The 19,411-nt window shown below is 29.1% G+C and overlaps 1 protein-coding gene across 1 annotated transcript in view; it reads right to left on the reverse strand.

The window, feature by feature from the left end:
* LOC119600927 (myb-like protein P) overlaps positions 1 to 19,179 on the reverse strand; it is a 267,016-nt gene extending 247,837 nt beyond the window's left edge. Inside the window, exon 1 of the mRNA XM_037951516.1 lies at positions 19,160 to 19,179. The gene's annotated coding sequence lies outside the window, so the exon portion shown is untranslated. The remainder of the gene's footprint in view (positions 1 to 19,159) is intronic.
* Positions 19,180 to 19,411: the final 232 nt, after the last annotated feature.

Consider the following 19,411-nt stretch of genomic DNA (forward strand, 5'->3'; position numbering starts at 1 on the left):
GGTCCTTATTAGACTTAAAACGATCTAGCCATGTCCGTCCGTCTGTTGAAAATACGAAATAGTCCATACGGAAGTAGCTAGTAAGCTGAAATTTTGCAAATATATTTTATATTGATGCAGTTTGTTTGGTATTGAAAATGGGCAATATCGGTCCATGATTTCGCCTAGCCCCTATATAAGGTCCCCTCGAAAAATTACATTAACGCTCATATTTGGCTAAAAATTCATTTATAACAGCAATATTCGGCACAAGCATGTCATATAGGAACCTCATTGACCCTACATCCCATACAAGGTCTCCTTCAGAAAATGACTGTCTAAAAGAAGAAGGCTCATGACTGTCTAAAAGAAGCATCTATAGCGATGAAATTCGACATGAATATATTTTATAGGGACATTAATATCGTTGTTAAATTTTGTAAGGATCGGTCCATAAATGACCCTATCCCCCATATAAAGTCCTCTTCCGAAAATGACTTTAACACTCCTTACTGGCTTAAAAATGCGAGTATAGCGATCAAATTCGACATGAATAGGTTCTATGCGAACCAAAATTTCTCTTCCAAATTCTATAAAGGTCGGTCTATAATTGACCCTACCCCCATATAAGGAATACAAGAATCGGCACAGCTGAATATAACACTCTTACTAGTGAAAATTTTATACCGATCTCACCAGGCGTTTAGAAAGGCCAGATTTATTTTCAAAAATATCGATTCTAATTTACTGTGTTATATTTGCATGGCATAAATTAGAACACGTACATACATACATATGTATGCTTCGCTCCAATTGTGTCAGTTAGTTTATTTGTTTAATTTTTCTTTTTTTTTGCCTTTTGGTTTTTCGTAATTATTGTTTACCTTTAACAGCCTTTTTGTAGTTTGTACTCTTTTCTGTTGATGTCGTTGTTTTTGTTAATGTTGTTGTGATACACATAATTAATTTCGGCTGTTTATGTTAAATATACCCCAACTATTTTCATTTACCAAGTTTTCTCCTGTACTCGTTTGCTGTTTATAGTTTGTACTGCTGTCACTATGTTCACTAATTAAGCACAACGTTTGTCCATTAATCAAATTAGTTATTTTGGTTGATTTCAAAATCCTACTACTACCAATATCGATGGTATTATACGTTTATACTTAAATATGCTCACAGTCTATTTAATGATATCTGTCTCAAACTAGAGGAATAAATGTAAATGGGCAATTTTGTGTGAAGTGATCCAACTTTTAACATCAAAGTCTTCCGATTTGGATGAAGTTTTCACAAAGGATAGTAGGCCAGACACAGTTTTATTCAGTTCTATCGGTTAATAATTGCCGGAGTTAGATGGGAGTCAAAGTTGAACATAATAATTAGAAAATAGTAATTTAAAAACAGTTTATTTCTGTTATAATATATTTAAAAATCGTTTCAGAGAACTGATCAAAATTAATTTTATCTATTGTGGCGTTTTTCTGCATCATTTTTACGTACTTGTAGTTTTATTAGAAATCTTCCATTATTACACCAAGGAAATCGACTTTTAAAGTCTGTCGTACTTGTTAGACTATAGAACGAATATTACTTGACATCACCTGAGAAAAAAAATCTTGAAATTATTTTTTTCTAAAGTTTGTTTATGTGTTCATTTTCATTTAAAATATATTTTTTTTATTATTTGACATTCATACGTTTAAAATTTTAGATAATTTCCAACATAATTCTCAGCTTATTGCAACCAAACCCATTGTTAAACACCAAGCACTTAAAACCCTACCCTATCATATACATAAATTCTATATTTAGGCTATAATGCTTTAAAAATGATGGTTCTAGTAAATAACTTCTGTTCCGGTCACTTAGTGTTTTTAAGGTTAATTACCAAATACTTACAAATATTTGTTGGTTACAACATTAACAATAACAACTATTCATTCGCTTTTATTTGAAAGAAGTAAGATTGCTTTTGTGACATGTAACAAAGAAAACTAATTTAGTTTATTTAATTGTATAAGGTAAGTTCCCTGCCTTATTTGTTACAAAATATTAATGTATTCCTTTGTTTATATTTTGCTTTTTTGGTAAAAGCCCCTGGAGAATAGAATAAATAAATAAATGTTATAACTCTCTGTGTTTTTTATTTTGTTCATTATATAGAACAATGTGACTTTTGGTTGTTTAAGCAAATATATTTTCAAATATATGTACATTAGGGTTATGACTATTTTTGGGAGCCAAAATACCACACAATTATCTTATTGCCAATACTGTCCTGATATCAAAAACCTATTTTTTAAGTCAATTTGGCGAAAAAAACTTTCCGCACCGAAAGCAATTTCTAAAATGCTTTTGTTCGTTATTTTTATAATTATACCCTCCACCACCATCAGTGGTGATAGAGGGTATATATAAGTTTGTCGTTCCGTGTGTAACACCAAGAAATATACATTTAAGACCCAACAAAGTATATATATTCTGGGTCCTTATGAAATTCTGAGTCGATTTAGCTATGTCCGTCTGTCTGTCTGTCTGTGTAAAACACGCTCACGTTAAAACCAAGCAAAGGAAATCAACCAAATTCACCCAAAGTATTTATTATTATCCTAAGCAGTTTGGTATTGAAAATCAGCAAAATCGGTTCACAACATAAAAAGTTATGATTAAAAATTTCAGACTACCTCGAAAAAAAATACTTTTTTTTTCCTAATTCTTTTGAAGTTTTCCCAGAGACTACCAAAGATATTGCAATGAATTTTGTCATACATTATTTTTTCAAGGCAGTGATTAACTGTGTTCAAAATCTTTACAATCAATCCAATATTTCATATAGTCCCCATACAAAGGTATATATTCCCGGAAATTAGTTTATCGTTAATAACTCCCTCAAATATATTGATATCAAAACAAAATTTCGTACATGCAAATAATTTCTGTTCATATTAATAATGTCAACGTAGATCTCAGTCGGTCCACAATTGGTCATAGCTCCCATATAAGGTCCACTTCCGAAAATCACCTAAACGCTCACATTTCATTGATAAATAAAGTTATTGTGATAAAATTCGACACAAATAAGTTTTGTTTAAATATGAATCACTCTACGAAAATTCTTTCCGGATAGGCCCATAATTGGTCATAGCTCCCATATAATGTCCACTTCCGAAAATCACTTAAACGCATATATTTCATTGAATTCAAAAGCTATAGGGATAAAATTCTACACAAATATGTTTTGTATACATACAAATCATTCTACCAAATTTTTTACGGATCGGTCCATTATTGGTTATAGCTCCCATATAAGGCCCGCTTCCGAAAATCACTTAAAGGCACATATTTCATTGTCAAATAAAGCTATCTTGATAAAATACGACACAAATATGTTTTGTCTAAATATGAATCACTCTACGAATTTTTTGCTGGATAGGCCCATAATTGGTCATAGCTCCCATATAAGGTCCACTTCCGAAAATCACTTAAATGAACATATTTCATTGTCAAATAAAGTTATCATGATAAAATTCGACACAAATATGTTTTGTCTTTATATGAATCACTCTACGAAATTTTTTCCGGATAGGCTCCCATATAAGGTCCACTTACGAAAATCAATTAAACGCATATATTTTTTTGAATAATAAAGCTATCGGGATAAAGTACGACTTGAATATGTTTTGTGAGCATATAAATCATTCTACGGAATTTTTTTCCGGATCCGTCCATAAGTTGTCTTAGCTCCCATACAAGTTTTACTTCTGAAAATCACTTAATACCACTTAATTCGTTATTAAATGATTTTTTTTCCGGATCGGTCCATAAGTTGTCTTAGCTCCCATACAAGGTTTACTTCTGAAAATTCCGGATAAAATTCGACAAGAATATGTTCTGTGCATAGATATATCGTTATATTAAAATGTTTTCGAACTGGCTTATTAATATAAATTTTTCTGGACTTAATTAAAATTAGATTGACATATGCATATCAATACGGAAACAACAGTTTTGCCAAGTTATCTAAAAATTAGATAGTTAAATGGGTTTTAATTAAATAGGGTATTTAAGATTCGGCACAGCCGAATCATATATCATCGTTCATCATATATAATGATGAACGATTTTCTCTTTAAGATAATATAACAAAATTGCAAAAGTGTTGCGGAAAAAATGTATTAATAGATTTTTGTACTATGGAAGATAAATTGATGGTACTAATTATAATATTGATTATGACAATAAATTCTGAGTGGGTCGAGTTTTAATGTCAGAAGCCTATAGAAGAAGCCACCTTCTGAAATTCTTTTTAATTTTATATAATTTCTTTACTTCTTTCTTCTAATAATTTAAAATTTTGGTCGCCTTAGATTAAATTTAATATTAATGTAAAATTTTAAGTCATTGGTCTAGGAAACTGATGCAAATTTCATGCAAATCAGTTAATTAGTTTTGCAGCGGAAGACTAACAAACAACTTAACTGTATATTTTATGTATATATTGAATCGGATGAAATAAATTATTCATATTTAAGTTTTAAACAATTGTAGAAAACTATTTAAATATTGTTCATATTTAAGTTTTAAACAATTGTAGAAAACTTTTTATGAACCTGAACTTCACTGTTGACAATAGTTACTTTAAACAAGTTTTTTTTAAACATAATTATGACGACATATACACATTTTTCCACAACAATACATACACTCGTGAATGAGATTTTCACCCTGGGAAATATATTTTAGCACATTCTCTACAAAAACTATGGTTACTAGTTACTAAAACATAAAAAATGGTATTATTTTATACGAGAGTTGTATGACGATTTCTTAAATGTTATTTTAAAATATTTGAGACAAATTTATCCTTAGTTCATAAACAGAGCTGTTATCTCTTGAAACTTTTTATTTTTACAACAATTATTTTATTATAAACTCATTATACAACCCTCTTATAAAACTTAAAAAAAAAAGACTTTTTGTGTTATGTATGTATGAACTATGAGGTCAAATACAAACACATCTAACAAACTAAAATCGAGTTGTGCAACTTTTGTGGTTGAACATATATTATGGTGCAAGCAACAACAAATAGATACACGTACCAGAAAACACAAACCCAACAAAAATATGAAACCGCTTTTTTTCCTAAGTCCTCATATATATACGCAAATATATAAGCTTTCCTACAGACACAGCTAAAGACATAAATATTAGCAACACAGCTAAACAAAATAATGGCAACAAAACTGAAAGATGCAACTTTGCTGCGTAACAAAATAACGTAACGTGTAACAAATAATGAATTAGTTGCCACATGAGGTGCAATGAGATTTTGTTTTATACACAATTGTGTACAACAACTATTACTTGTGTTGATGCAACACAATCACATCCTTTTCCAAACCCTGAAAATAAAAAAAAAGAATATGGTATTTATTCAACTTTGTTTTGTGATTCTTCTCTCAACTAATGACAATGTCAAATGAGGGAAATGTGTTTAAATGCTGAGAGGCAGGTAGTATTTTAGTCATATAGTGGGTTAGAGTTTATTTAAAAGATTTCTGCTATAGAAAAACTGAAAATAAAAAACTCTTGACAAATTCCTAAAAATTATTCATGCACATAATTAAATGCCATCCAAACAAAGTAAAATACAATACCACCACTTACTTATTACATACTATATATAAAAAACTAAAAAACTTTACAAAATAAAGTACGAAAATAAACTTATGTGAATGTTTCCTTCCGTTTTACAGCATAATATGTTTTTAGGTGTTTTTTTCTGCTAGTAGTAGTGTTTGTTTATTGTTGTCATTATTAAGAGTAAATCTTAGAAAAATGAGAACAAATTTTATGTTATTTACACACAAGCTTGTATGTGTAACTATATGTCATTTTTTATAAGATTTAACCCCCTAAACATTTTTTTCTAAAATAGTTCTACAGTTTTATTATAGAATTTTGACTGAATTGTTTATATAAGATCTCTTAGAAAATGACTTTATCGTTCAACTAGCGATGGAATTCCGGGGTAACAAATGGCGAAAATACATGTCTATTTACAATGCATTGTCTGCATATTTTCTAATATTTGCCAAGGATTTATGTACAAGCTATATGAAGAATATCCACGATTTAACCATACATTTCTTTAATTTTTCTATAGGAATTTACTTACGATATCTAAATGACTTCTAATCGACAAATCTAAAAACGAAACACGAATTTCTTCAGAGAAAGAGTTAGTTTTTGCGCAATCAATCATACAAATTCCGTAACGTTTTATGACCGGCATCTCATACGACAGACTCTCGGTACGATGTCTGATCGTGTTTGTCAAAAAATCTACAATGAAATCCTCATTTAACAACAAATAAGTAATTATAGTCGGACGAGGCCGAATTAGTTTTCATAATAAAGCATTTAAGTTGAATTGTACCTTGCCACAGATATACTTAAGCCATTTATTGTTGAAGAAAATTGTGGACATTTAATTCGAATTTTTAAGGGCCTTTGAATAGGGGCTATGGTCAAATGAGATCCTATAATTAAAAAAATTCATGAGGGTCATCAAGGCTAGTATAAAACTTGGTTTTGCAGCTTTTTTTCGAGATACGAGTATATTAAACATAACTATGAACTTAAAAGCCCTATTCATCCGGTTTAGTTGTATGGGGGCTAGGTGAGATAATGGACCGATATTAACCATTTTCAATAGACTTCGTCTCTGGTACCATATGAGATCGTGTGCCCAATTTCATTGAATTATCTTCAAAATTGCGACCTGTAGTTTGATTACAAGGTTTACATGGACGGACAGACAGACAGACAGACGTACGGACATAGCTAAATCGACTCAGAAAATGATTCTAAGCCAATTGGTATACTTTAACGTCAGCACAAACCCAATACACCCTCCCCACTAAAGTGGTGTAGGGTATAAATATGTTATAGAATTAATAATATTTCCACGCTGAGCCTATGTTTGCTTTCGTTTTCTTATGGTCACGTCATAGTTCTTGGTAATTCACAACTTTTCTTTAGGGGACCGAACTTAAATCTCAAACACTTATTCAAGTAAAATGTTTTAATAATCTTTTAATAGTATCACATTTTTGTCCTTGGATCAAGCTCACCAAATATTGACCTCAGGATAAGCGGTTTCTTACAAACATAAACCAAGCTTTCATTTTACGTGGGAACATGAGTATTTTATTTATATTCCATACAATCGGGGCCATACCAATGTGTATACACACACATGCACATGTATACATATTACTCGAATTTAGCCTAATATTTGCACTACAAAAGCACACATAAATAAATCCAATATTAAAATCTTATAAAGGGAAATAGAGAAATTATGTTTCATTGTTTTTGTAATGCTCATACGGAAGGAAATAAGCAAAAATGTTAAATGTAACGAATGTCAGTAGATGCAAGCATTTCGATTTTTTTTTTTTCAATTTTGTATTCAGCACTTCATAAACAAAAAAGCAAAACAACATTAATAAAAAATACATGTAGAAAACAGAAAACTACAAAAAAAGCCAAAACAATGCCAGTGTAAAATGCAACAGACCATATTATCACACATACATACATATGAAGATAGACACATACAGCAACAACTCTGTTATTTACTTCCTATTTTATTCCGCATTTATTTTTTAAAACATTTTTTGTTTCATGTTTTCTACTTTGCTGTTGTTATTCATTTTACATTACTGTAGGTAATAGCGGATATGAAAAAGTATAAAATAAAAAAAAATACCAAATAAACGAACGGAATTCTACATAGATTTGATTTATGAGCATTGTGAGCATGTTCAAAACTAAGGGACAGAGCAACTACAGTGACAACAGCAACAATAACAGCAGTTGCAACAACTTGTGTTTTGTTTTCATAATTTTACTTACAATTCGATGGAAGACATATTCTGTTTATTTTACTTGCTTTGTTTTTGCACTTTTTTTCATTTATTAAAGTTTTTAACTTGAACAAACAAAAATGTAATTTATGTTTCATACGTATATATTTTTATTCTTCATAATTTATTTATTATTTTTATTACAAATATAAGTACACTGTATATAGTTTGAGAATTAAATTTGTGACAAATTAAGAAATTATTTGGCGGCAAGCCTTCATACGGTTCAAAGTTTTCAATGGTTTTCAATGGAAATCTTTTTCGTATATGTCGTTGATTAAAAGTATTACATTTCATTTTCTGTACAGAACATAATTGAAGCATGGAGTCGAATAACTGATCTGTTTACAAATTAATTTTAAATTTCTTCCTTTAATAATTTGCAACGATAATCCTTGATGTCTTTAAAGCTAAATAAATCTCTATGAATATTAATTAAAAAAAATTTTAAGTTTTTATTAAATTTGAACTAAATTACCACCACTTCTGCAAGTTTTGGTAAGAATTTGTTCATAAAAATTATACACAGGATTAGGTAACAATATATGTGAAAATTAGGAAAAATATTTAATTTCATATTTATTTCAATATTAATTTTAATATTTTTCCATTAGTCATTAGCAGAAATTAGATTTTATCATTTATCTCAGAATCGCTCTCCTTTATCATAGTTATCAAAAATTCCACTGTTCGATCAATTATTCTTCTTGTTTTACTAGGCTCTAATAAAATACTTTTTTACATAATTATAATATTTATATTTTTTATTATATATGTACATCTGACCGAAAAAATATTTACATAAATTAAAATGTTTACATTAACAAAAAAATCTCAAATACAACAATAGTCACATCATATTTTCTAGTTACAAGTGCTTAATATACATATATTTTGTTTATAGTATGCATACATATGTATGTATGTATGTATATATTGTATTTCTTATATTTAAATGACAAATATTTTGAATATGCAGTTACTCATACAAACACACTCAGCCAGACACAAAATATAAATTTTACTTTTTATACTGTCATATTGCTGTAATATGCAACTGAGCTCTTAACTTTTGCTATGTTAGCAACACTGTCATAATAAATCGTGTGTTGTCTCTATTTTTAAAGAAAAAGTGTGTGTGTATGTGTAGCAATGGTGATAATAAGAAATATATATTAATATACATACATATATAACTTGAAAATATGCTTGTGTACTTACATATCGCTCATTTACTACAAGACTGGTATAATCCAAAATTCGGGTTTTTTGAACCAAGGACTACAAAAATGCGCCTTTCTAAAGCCGTTAATATAGATTTATCAAATTTCAAACATTATTTTCGGTATGAAATCGATTTTTTGTTGTAAAGGTAAAAACTAAAACTCATGTTTTCACAAACATTACATAAATAAAAATTGAATTTAATTTCAAATGAGAAATATGTTAACCCGAATCTTGTTTAACTTTTCAAATTCGTAGATTTGTTTAAAGTTATTTAAACAAATAGTAAAATGTCATCAAACCTTCAAAGCCATTTTTCTCGAAACGACTTTTTTGGATTAAGCTAGTCTTGTAGTAAACTAACGATATGTATTTATGTATATATACATTAGGGTTATAACCAAAATAATGCCCTATCAATACGTGGTGGACAGTAGTGTTCTCAGGACAAAAATTAGTTGCACGGGTCATTTTGATGCAAAAACCTTCAGTGGCAAATGTTCCGAAACCATTTCGAAAGAAATTTACATGATTTTTTAATACATACTAAGTATAATCAACATGTTTTGGCACTAAAATTTAAAGAGGGATTACTGCAGCACGATTTTATGTTCCCGATTTCCCGATTTTGTGTTAAAAAATTTAGAGCAAATATCAAAAATGTTAGAGCATTTGCCGCGGAATTTTTTTTAAAGCTCGGGAAGAAGTGAAATCCTTTTTAAAGTACTTGTTTATAATCTAGTGGAATGAGTGGGGCTGATTTAAAATTTTAAAAAAGTGTATAAAAATTATAACACTAATATACATATAAATGTATGTATATGTGTGTAATTATATTCATAAAATATGTTTGATATTTCTGTATTCTTTGGAATGATGCAGTAAATACATATAAATAGAGTTCGTTTTTTTCGACAGATCATAAAATACCGATGTTTTTAATTTATAACGTTTATAAATATTTTAATATTTGTTTCTTTTTTTGGATTCTGGAATTAATCAAAACATCAGGATATTCGACTTTAGTTAGAAGAAAATCTCCAATCGATCGTTATCTTAATATAGGAAGCTATAAAGTTGAAACACTTAAATTAATTCAATAATAATTCAAAAATTAATTCAATAATAATTCAATAGTCAAAACTATCGGGCTACTTGGTAGTGTAGTAGCGTATCAGTCTAGGTATCGTCTATATCTAAGAAAACACAAGCAATGATTTGCAGCATTGCATTTTACCATCACTAATATTATTTTTATAAAAGAAATTAAGTAATAAAATAAAGTCAATAATGCCTATTTTTATGACACCCTAATTTCCAACATGTAATATTTTATATTTAAATACATTTTTATATCCAACATTAAAAAAGATGTATGAAAGGGTATGTTGATTAAGTCATTACTTTTGTAACATATCGAAAAATTGGTCACAGAACCATAAAAGTTTTTTTATTCTGAGTCCTTATTAAATTCTAAAACGATCTAGCCATATCCGTCCGTCTGTCTGTTGAAAGCAAGATAGGCTTCGAACGGGAAAAGGTAGGGGAAGAAATAATGTGTAAGGTTTGTTGGAAAATTGGCAACATCGTTTCACGCTTTCGAATGGCTATGAAATTCGACATTAACAAATTTTGTACGAAACAAATCCTTCTTTCAAATTTTATGAGGATCTTTTCACTTTATAATCTACACCTCATATAAGGCTTCTTCAGAAAATTACTTTAACGTTCGTTTCTAGCTTAAAAATAGAAGTATACCAACGATATTTTACATAAACATGTTAAATACCAAATAAAATCTTTACAACAAAGTTTATGATGATCAGTCCACACTTGAATCTATCCCGTACCCCATATAACATATAAAATATGTCTTAAAAATACCAGCGCTAAAATTAGACATAAGCAAGTTTTGTACGAACATGAATTCATTGGCCAAATTATATAATGATCGGTCCATAATTGACCCTTATATCAATTTTTTAAATGATCCTGCCCCAAACATAACGCCCCCTTCAGAAGATGACAATAACTCTCATCACTGGTTTAAAAATAATAGTACAGCGATGAAATTCGACATAAACAAGTTCTATGAAAACGAATATATATCTACATAATAATTAATAATTAATCCAACCCCCTATAAGGTTTATATGAGACCGATCCTCATAAATATAGGTTTCAATTCCTAAAAAACTTGTTTGTGTCCAATTTCACCATTATACCGAAATTTTAAAGCCAGTTATGAAGGTAACAATATAACAGTCATTATATTCATAAAATTTGTAAAGAGATTACTGTTCTTATAAAACTACCTTATGTCGAATTTTATCACCGTACTGATCTTTATAAAGCCAGTGCAAGTGTGAACCGATCTTGTCCATATTCAATAACAAACAATTTGCATCAAAAAAAGTATCTAGCTCTATCAGTTGTTATCACTCTCATTTGTTTTAAATTCTCTTAAAAATATACACAATTATGTCTATCGTGACGTATAAGTGTTATATGAATACAAATATTACGCATACTTTTACACTGACATACCGTAAACTACATTAAAAAAGTAACAGACATTAATTTTCATCTAGGTTTTTTATATTAAAAATACAAAATATATTTATATTCATCGTTAAAGAACAATAGCATGAATATCATAAATAAAATATCAATATAATATATGGTAACATTTTACACACACACAAACATACATACATCAACTTTTTATATTTTATACTGAAACTTTTACATACATTTACTTGTATACTCTCATGTACTTGTTTACAGCATCAAAGTGCGTCTGAATGATACTTATTTAAGGAGAACAAACATTTATTGCTGTCATATTTGGAGTATGATGCAGAAAATTACAAGAAAAAAGCGGAAAAGATATATTAAAGTAAAGAAAAAGAAATTGTATAGTTGATGTAAGAAGTAGTAATATGGATTTATGAGTTAAGTGAACCACAAATTAATGACAGATTGTAAAAATAAAGTAGACGCGAAAGTAAATACTTCGACATACTTAAAAGCTAAAGGAACTTTTAATATTTATTTAAAAAAAAAAATTAAAGAAGATTTAACGTTAGATGCAGCGAAACAATTTCGAGATATCTTACTGAAGACAAGAATAGTTACATAAAGACATGCACTTATATTCTTATATCTGTTTTTAATTATGACTGATATTATGAGGTTGCATATAGTAAAAATTTACATTACATTTTTGTTACAACTTTTCTTTAAAATCAGGTTGTTATTAAACATGTGTGCATATAACTTTATTCTTCGCATTTGCACCTCCGGCTAAATTCCATACATAATTTTAATTTTCAATTTAACTAGGAATTAAACATTTTTCGAAATATTTGTTCATAAAAAATAAATATTAAATATAATTACATATTACATGTCTTTATTAAGCCGTCAATATTTACCAATAACAAAGTTATTTAATAATCTTAAGAAATAATTACATTTCTAAAATATAAAATTATACAAATTATATATAAAATAATACAATTAGTTTATTGCATTCCAATTAATTAAAAGTTAATTAATAATTTATCATTATTTTATAACACTCGTATAACTATTTTACCCTCTTAATCAATAATCAACCTTAAAACACTGACTCATATATTCTGTTATTCCATAAGTTTATCATTTATTAGACAAATTATTTGAAATTATTTAAGTATATTTATTCGTAGTATTTCATAACCTTTAATTTAAAAATACCTACATTTTCTTTTAATAACTAGAAAAAGTTTAAGTGTGTTTAGTTTTTTTGTTTTCCCCTATTTTTGTGTTTAAGTGCCATGTCATCGCGCAATTATGCTTAAAATGAAAACGAGTCCAGTAAAGTGTATGGGTGGAGTTATTGCCACTTATTTTCATTTATACGCCAACAAACGTAAGTGCAGCACATTTCAATTAATTTAAGAACCTCATGGTCAAAGTGTATAAAATTACACGAGAAAAAAAAATACAGAAACAGAAATGTATAAAGGGAAACGTTACACAATACCAACGTCAAGGAATCAAAAGTTGTAAAAATTCAAGGAAATATGCCACCAGTTTGAATGTCTGTACGTATCAACGAATATCAATAAAAGTACAGGTAAATAATATTTGTAAGTTAATGAAGAATATTTAATACCCTAAAAATTTATTACAATATTTGAAGAATAGAGAAAAACAAGACACGTTCGATCGATGTCTCAGAGAAATAATAGATTATGATTAGTACAGGTAAATAATATTTTTAAGTTATTGAAGAATATTTAATACCCTAAACATTTATTACAATATTTGAAGAATAGAGAAAAACAAGCCACGTTCGATCGATGTCTCAGAGAAATAATATGCTACTTGTCTATAAAATTCAATGCCCTTAAAGTTTTACAACGTCTTAAAACACATCTAAATCTTTACTTAACATTAATAAAGATATGGCACCATTAAAATATATTTGTAAAGGCGACCTTATATGGAAGGTAAGATCTGGGTACATAAAACTAACGTTCAGCACTCAATTAACATTTTTATGAATGTTTAAACTATAATCCGAAGGGCCTAGTATAGGGTCATACGAAAACGTTGACCGGTATTGCTCATTTTCTATATCTATTTGTAAAAAATTTCGGTATGTTGAAAGCCCGACCACGTTTTCATCATACAGACAGACAAACATATAGATAGACAGACGGACAGGTCGACTAAAGTGGCTAGAATTAAATAAGAGTCAAGATTATATATACTTTAGTGAGTCTACGACCTAAGTGGCAAAGCCAATATATCCCACATCTTTTTCAACATTCTTTACACACTTTTTATTCCACCGTTTGTAGAGCACTTAATAATTAACAATTTAAGGCATTGCCACAAAGAAAAACAAAATGAAATCATCATGGGTAAAAATTATCAATACCCCAAACAAATGGTAACAACAATTAAAAGCAACAACGGAGGAAAAGTTTTCATCAGACTCACACACAAACATTAGCACAAAAACGAAGGTACAGATACTCACACCCACAACGTAACCTTTTAGTACAAAACAAATGTTTAAGTATAAATGAATGTTAAAATTTATGCGTAAAAACTTTTTTAAAATTCAACAATTCATTAAGAAAATGTACGCAGACAGCAACAAGCAAAGTTATTCTTTTTAGTATTTTTTTACTTCTGCACAATTGTACGGGTATGAATTTAATGAAAACCCTTTTTTATTGTATGTAGGTTTGTTGTATGTATGTCAAAGTTATTTTTACTCTCTATCTTAAAAATGTTTTTATGTGCGGACTTTTTCATTTCATTATGGCAATTTTGTAGCTGTTTCTGTTAAAGTTGTTGCTGCCGCTTTTTAACGTTTTTTTGGTGGTGTTGATTTTTTTCTTTGCACCAAAAATTTGTGGCCATAAATGATAATAAAACCAAACACCGAAAATGCGTGAGTGAAAATTGTTCGCATTTATTCATTTTCGTGCAACAACGACAACAACAATAATAAGTCAGGCAGGCATATAAGTGGCTGTCGACTGGCAAAAGGATGAAACGTAAATTAAAAGGGGTGGCTGGTTAACTTTTGTTTTTTTTTTCATAGGAACCTGGTAGGCGGTTATATTCACATAAAATATTTAATGCAAAGGTGTTAAAGCCAAAAATTATATTTATTCATTTCAGGAGTAAAAAGCTTAATATGTCTAGTTAAGTTTATAAATGAGCGTTTGTGTGTCTGTAGGTAGATTTAAGTGGAATTTCGTATGAAAGGTTTTTATCGTCCTGCCATTTGATTAATGTATTTAGTGTTATTATTGTAATAAAATAGAAAATAATACTAAAATATTTTCGAAAATTTTATGAACGAAGAAGAAGAATTTTATTTTAACTACATTTTATTTATAACAAGAACAATAAATATTTTAAGATAATGATGACTATTACTTTTCTTTTAAATTTGAAATTTCGATTTATGTATTTGTTTTGAAATGAGTTGTGTAGAGGTTTTCTGAAAACATATTGTTATAGGAGGAAGATTGGGGGTTAAATATAATTATATATTTTATTTCATTTTAACCTTAATACAGAAATATTTTAAAAATTTGTTGACCAAAAAGGAATTTTCTAAAAGAGGGGTTATATGGGGGTTAATATGTTCCTATAAATTTTGGTAGAGGGACTTATGTCTAAATTAGTTATTTATGCAGAATGTCATTGTGATATTACTGTTTATAGTGAATTTTGATGATCAATTCATTTTTGAAAGCGAGTTTGTATGGGGGATAGGGTCAAATGAGGCCCGATCATTACGAAAATCAGCCGTATCATTAAGACTTATATAAAACTAGGTTTTGACGATTTTTGAAGTGATTAAAGAACATTTAACATATTTATGAGCTAAAGCCCTGAACGAAATAATAGACCGATTTTAACCATTTTCAATCGGCTTCGTCCTTAAATTCCATCAAACTATCTTAACCTGTAGACGGACAAACAGACGAACATAGCATGTTTATTTGGGTGTTACAAACTCCTTTATAAATAAAATTTAATATTTACGAACCGATGCTTTTGTTATTATCGAAAATTGTTTCTAATTTATTAGATCTATGTTGAATTTTATCATCATATATCGATATTAATATGAACACCAGGGTAATATTTGGAAGAGGGCCTTTAATGAGCGCTTAATTGTGGACCCTGCTCTTCCATAATTAAATAGTAATCGTATTATTAATTCAGTTATAAGGTTTAAGGTAATTTTCTGAAGGAAACCTATAATGGAGGGCTGGATCAGTTATCGACCGATCCTCACCAAATTAAGTTAAAAAATTTCAATTCCTCTAAAACTACCGTAATTTGTACGAACTTTTGAGCCATTATTGAGCGTTAAAGTCGTTTTCTGAAGTGGACCTTATTAGACCGATCCTCATAAACTTTTGTACATAAATTATGTTTCGTAAAGAAGTTATTTATTTCGAACTTCATCGCCTAAGTCGTATTTTTAAGTAACTAATGAGTTAAAGTAATTTTCTGAAGTGGTCCTTAAATGGGGGGTAGGGTCAGTTATCGATTCATCTTCATAAAAGTCGGTAGGAAGATTTCAGTTCCCATAAAACTTGTTTATGTCGAATTTCATATATCTACTGGTATTTTTATGCCCGAAATGAGTGTTAAAATCACTTTCTGAAGGGGACCTTATATGGGGGGTAGGGTCAATTATGTTCTGATCCTCATATAATTTGATAGAGAGTTTTGGCTTGCCCGTATTTTTAAGCCAATAATGACCGTTAAAGTAATTTTCCGAAGAGAACCTTATAAGGAGGATAGGCTCAATTTTGAGACGATTCTCATAAAAATCAGTAGAAAGGTGGCGACGAGAATCTTCCTTATGTAAAATTTCATGGCTATACTCGTATTTTTAGAGAGTATTAAGCGTTAAAGTCATTTTCTTAAGGGGAAGCTATATGGGGGGTAGGGTCAATTATGGACCGACCCTCATAGAATTTGGTAGAATGATTTAGTTTTATATGAAACTTATTTATGTCGAATTTCATCGCTACTCTTGTATTTTTATAACAGTAATACCAGTTAAAGCTGTTTTAGGGGATCCAAAAACGTCGACCGATATTGCCCATTTCCAATACCAAACAAACCATACATAGTAAGGAAACTTTCAACCCTCTACCTCCTTTCGTTCGGCCTCTATCGTGCTTTCAACAGACAGAAGGACGGACAGACAGACTGACGAACAGACATGGCTAGATCGTCTTAGAATTTAACAAGGACCCAGAATATTTATACTTTTGTGGGTCTATGACCAATATTTCGATATGTTACAAACAAACCCACCAGCCTTTTTGATGGTATGTATAAAAATTTGCTCATGGTCAGCGATATTGAAAATGTTTGAAATCTACTATTTCATTAAGTCTCATTTGACCCTAACCCCCAAACAAAGACCCTTTAAAAATTCCATTAAATTATTCAATATAAATATACATTCTAAATTGTTTTATTTTAAATCAATTTCTTATAACTATTAAGAGAACATGCTTGATCATCTGGTAATGACATAAGTTCCAGCTCGTTAAAAATATAATAAAATATTATGTTACAAATAGGTAATATTATAACTTAAAAAATTTAATATGAATCATTTAATAATTTCTTACATTTACTTTTTAACACATAATCAATAACCACTTAATAAGCTTCTTTAAAGCATCTGCAATAAATTGTAATATACCTACGTACATACCTGCATATGTATGTATGTACAGATTTATAATGCAGACATGAAGAGTTAAGTACACTAAATGTTAAAGAGTAATATGAAAATAATAACGACCACTTAAATTAAACTTCATTATTTTAACTGTCAATTTTGGCTATAGACACTTGATATTAAAGCAACCACATACACCCCAACACACAGCCGTATACACGAATATGTACTTTCATAACCAAACACACATTCTACCAGCTACAAAGAAACAAACATAATCATCTTTTTGACTGAACAGTTAGCTGGCTTATAACTGTAAATGTATATAAGTAAAATAGACAGACAGTAAAATAATGCGAGTGAAATAGAGAGAGAGAGAAAGAAGCAATATCTATCAATAAATAAATAAATTTTAAAATAAATGTCAGACTATAGTTATTATTAACATTATACATATTTATTATAACGGTGTGTTGAATGCATCAGTGCTTTTGAAGTCTATTGAAGGGTGAAAGAATCATTGAAAAATTCTTGTAGGGTGGTATTGGCAAAGAATACTCATACCTTATTGAAATTAAACTGTGGGGTAAAGCTTTAGAGATATGACAGTTGGATATTTCAGTCATTCAAAAGTAATTGTCATTGACATTGTAATAAATAGCAATTCGTGCTTAACAACACTGGTGACCACTTAGTCATTTTGGTTTCAACTTGTATTCAGTTCCATTGAATTGTGGAGTATTGAAGTTAATGCGTGTTATATGTATGTGTATGCGTTGATTGTTTATCCTTGCGTATGTCTGATTAAAACAAAAAAATGAGAAAAAAATTACTATATGCCACCAATTTATATTTTCGTATAATTTATTTCTGCTGTGGAAAAGGCAAAGAAAGAATATTTTCTATTTTATTAAGTTTCTTTATTTGGTAATAATTTTTTGCTAAATATACCCTTGAGTGGCATTTATTATTGCTTGGTTACTTGTGCTTTTGCCATAATTTGACTTATTGTTTACGCTACCCTATATTTGAGAATTTAAAAGAAAAAACTGTTTATGATAATCATGGAACTATAGACATTAATTATGTCCGTCTTTGAATATAGTAGATATAGGAATATAGGGAATAGGAATACCAGAGTTATGTACAAAAGTTAAATCTCATATAAAAACACATGTAATAATTTCAAAAGGTGGAGTTTAAAATAGCTATAAATTTCGAAAGATATTTTAGATATGGGCAATTCCATGAAAAAGTAAACCACGACTGAAAAAATAAAACCCCTATAACTTTTGAATTTTTGAAGATAATTCAACAAAAATTGGTACATGATTTTATGTAGCACCAAAGACGAAGACTGTTGTAAATTCTTGAAATCGGTCTATTTTTACACCTCGCCACTATACAAACGGACCTGTAAATATCACTTTTTAGCTCATAATTCTGTTAATTGTAATACTATTCCTTCTAAAATCGGCAGATCTATAATGTATATAAGCCTAAACCACTATGACGATTTTCATAACGATTAGACCTTATATGAACCTAGTTCCATTCACTATGACGATTTTCATAACGATTAGACCTTATATGAACCTAGTTCCATTCAAAGTCTAATTTCAGAAAAACACTTAAACGTCCGTAACTCACTTATTACCACTAGTATTATAATAAAATTTGGCACAAATAAGTTTTATATGAATAAAAATCCCACCCCAAAATTTTATGAGGATCGGTCCATATTTGACCTTAGTCGTTATATAACATCTGTTTTTCATTTTACCTATAAATTGCTTAAACATGTATATAGGACTTCCATGTCCGACTGCACTTTCCGACTCCTTTTTATTTGTTGAGGGGTCTGAGGGCATATATTTCCAAAATATATATTTTATAACCTAAAAAAAATTCAGGAGAAAAATCTGTCACATTCAATGTGTCACGTACGATATTCATAAATGTGCATTATAAAATTATATTATTTTTTTTTATTTAAAAAATATGGATTACGAATGGAAAATATGTCCCATAGTGT

This window comes from Lucilia sericata, unplaced genomic scaffold (assembly GCF_015586225.1).
Source record: "Lucilia sericata isolate MDLA Ls3-8-SP2 unplaced genomic scaffold, ASM1558622v1 Contig000128F_arrow, whole genome shotgun sequence".
Lineage (NCBI taxonomy): Eukaryota > Metazoa > Arthropoda > Insecta > Diptera > Calliphoridae > Lucilia > Lucilia sericata.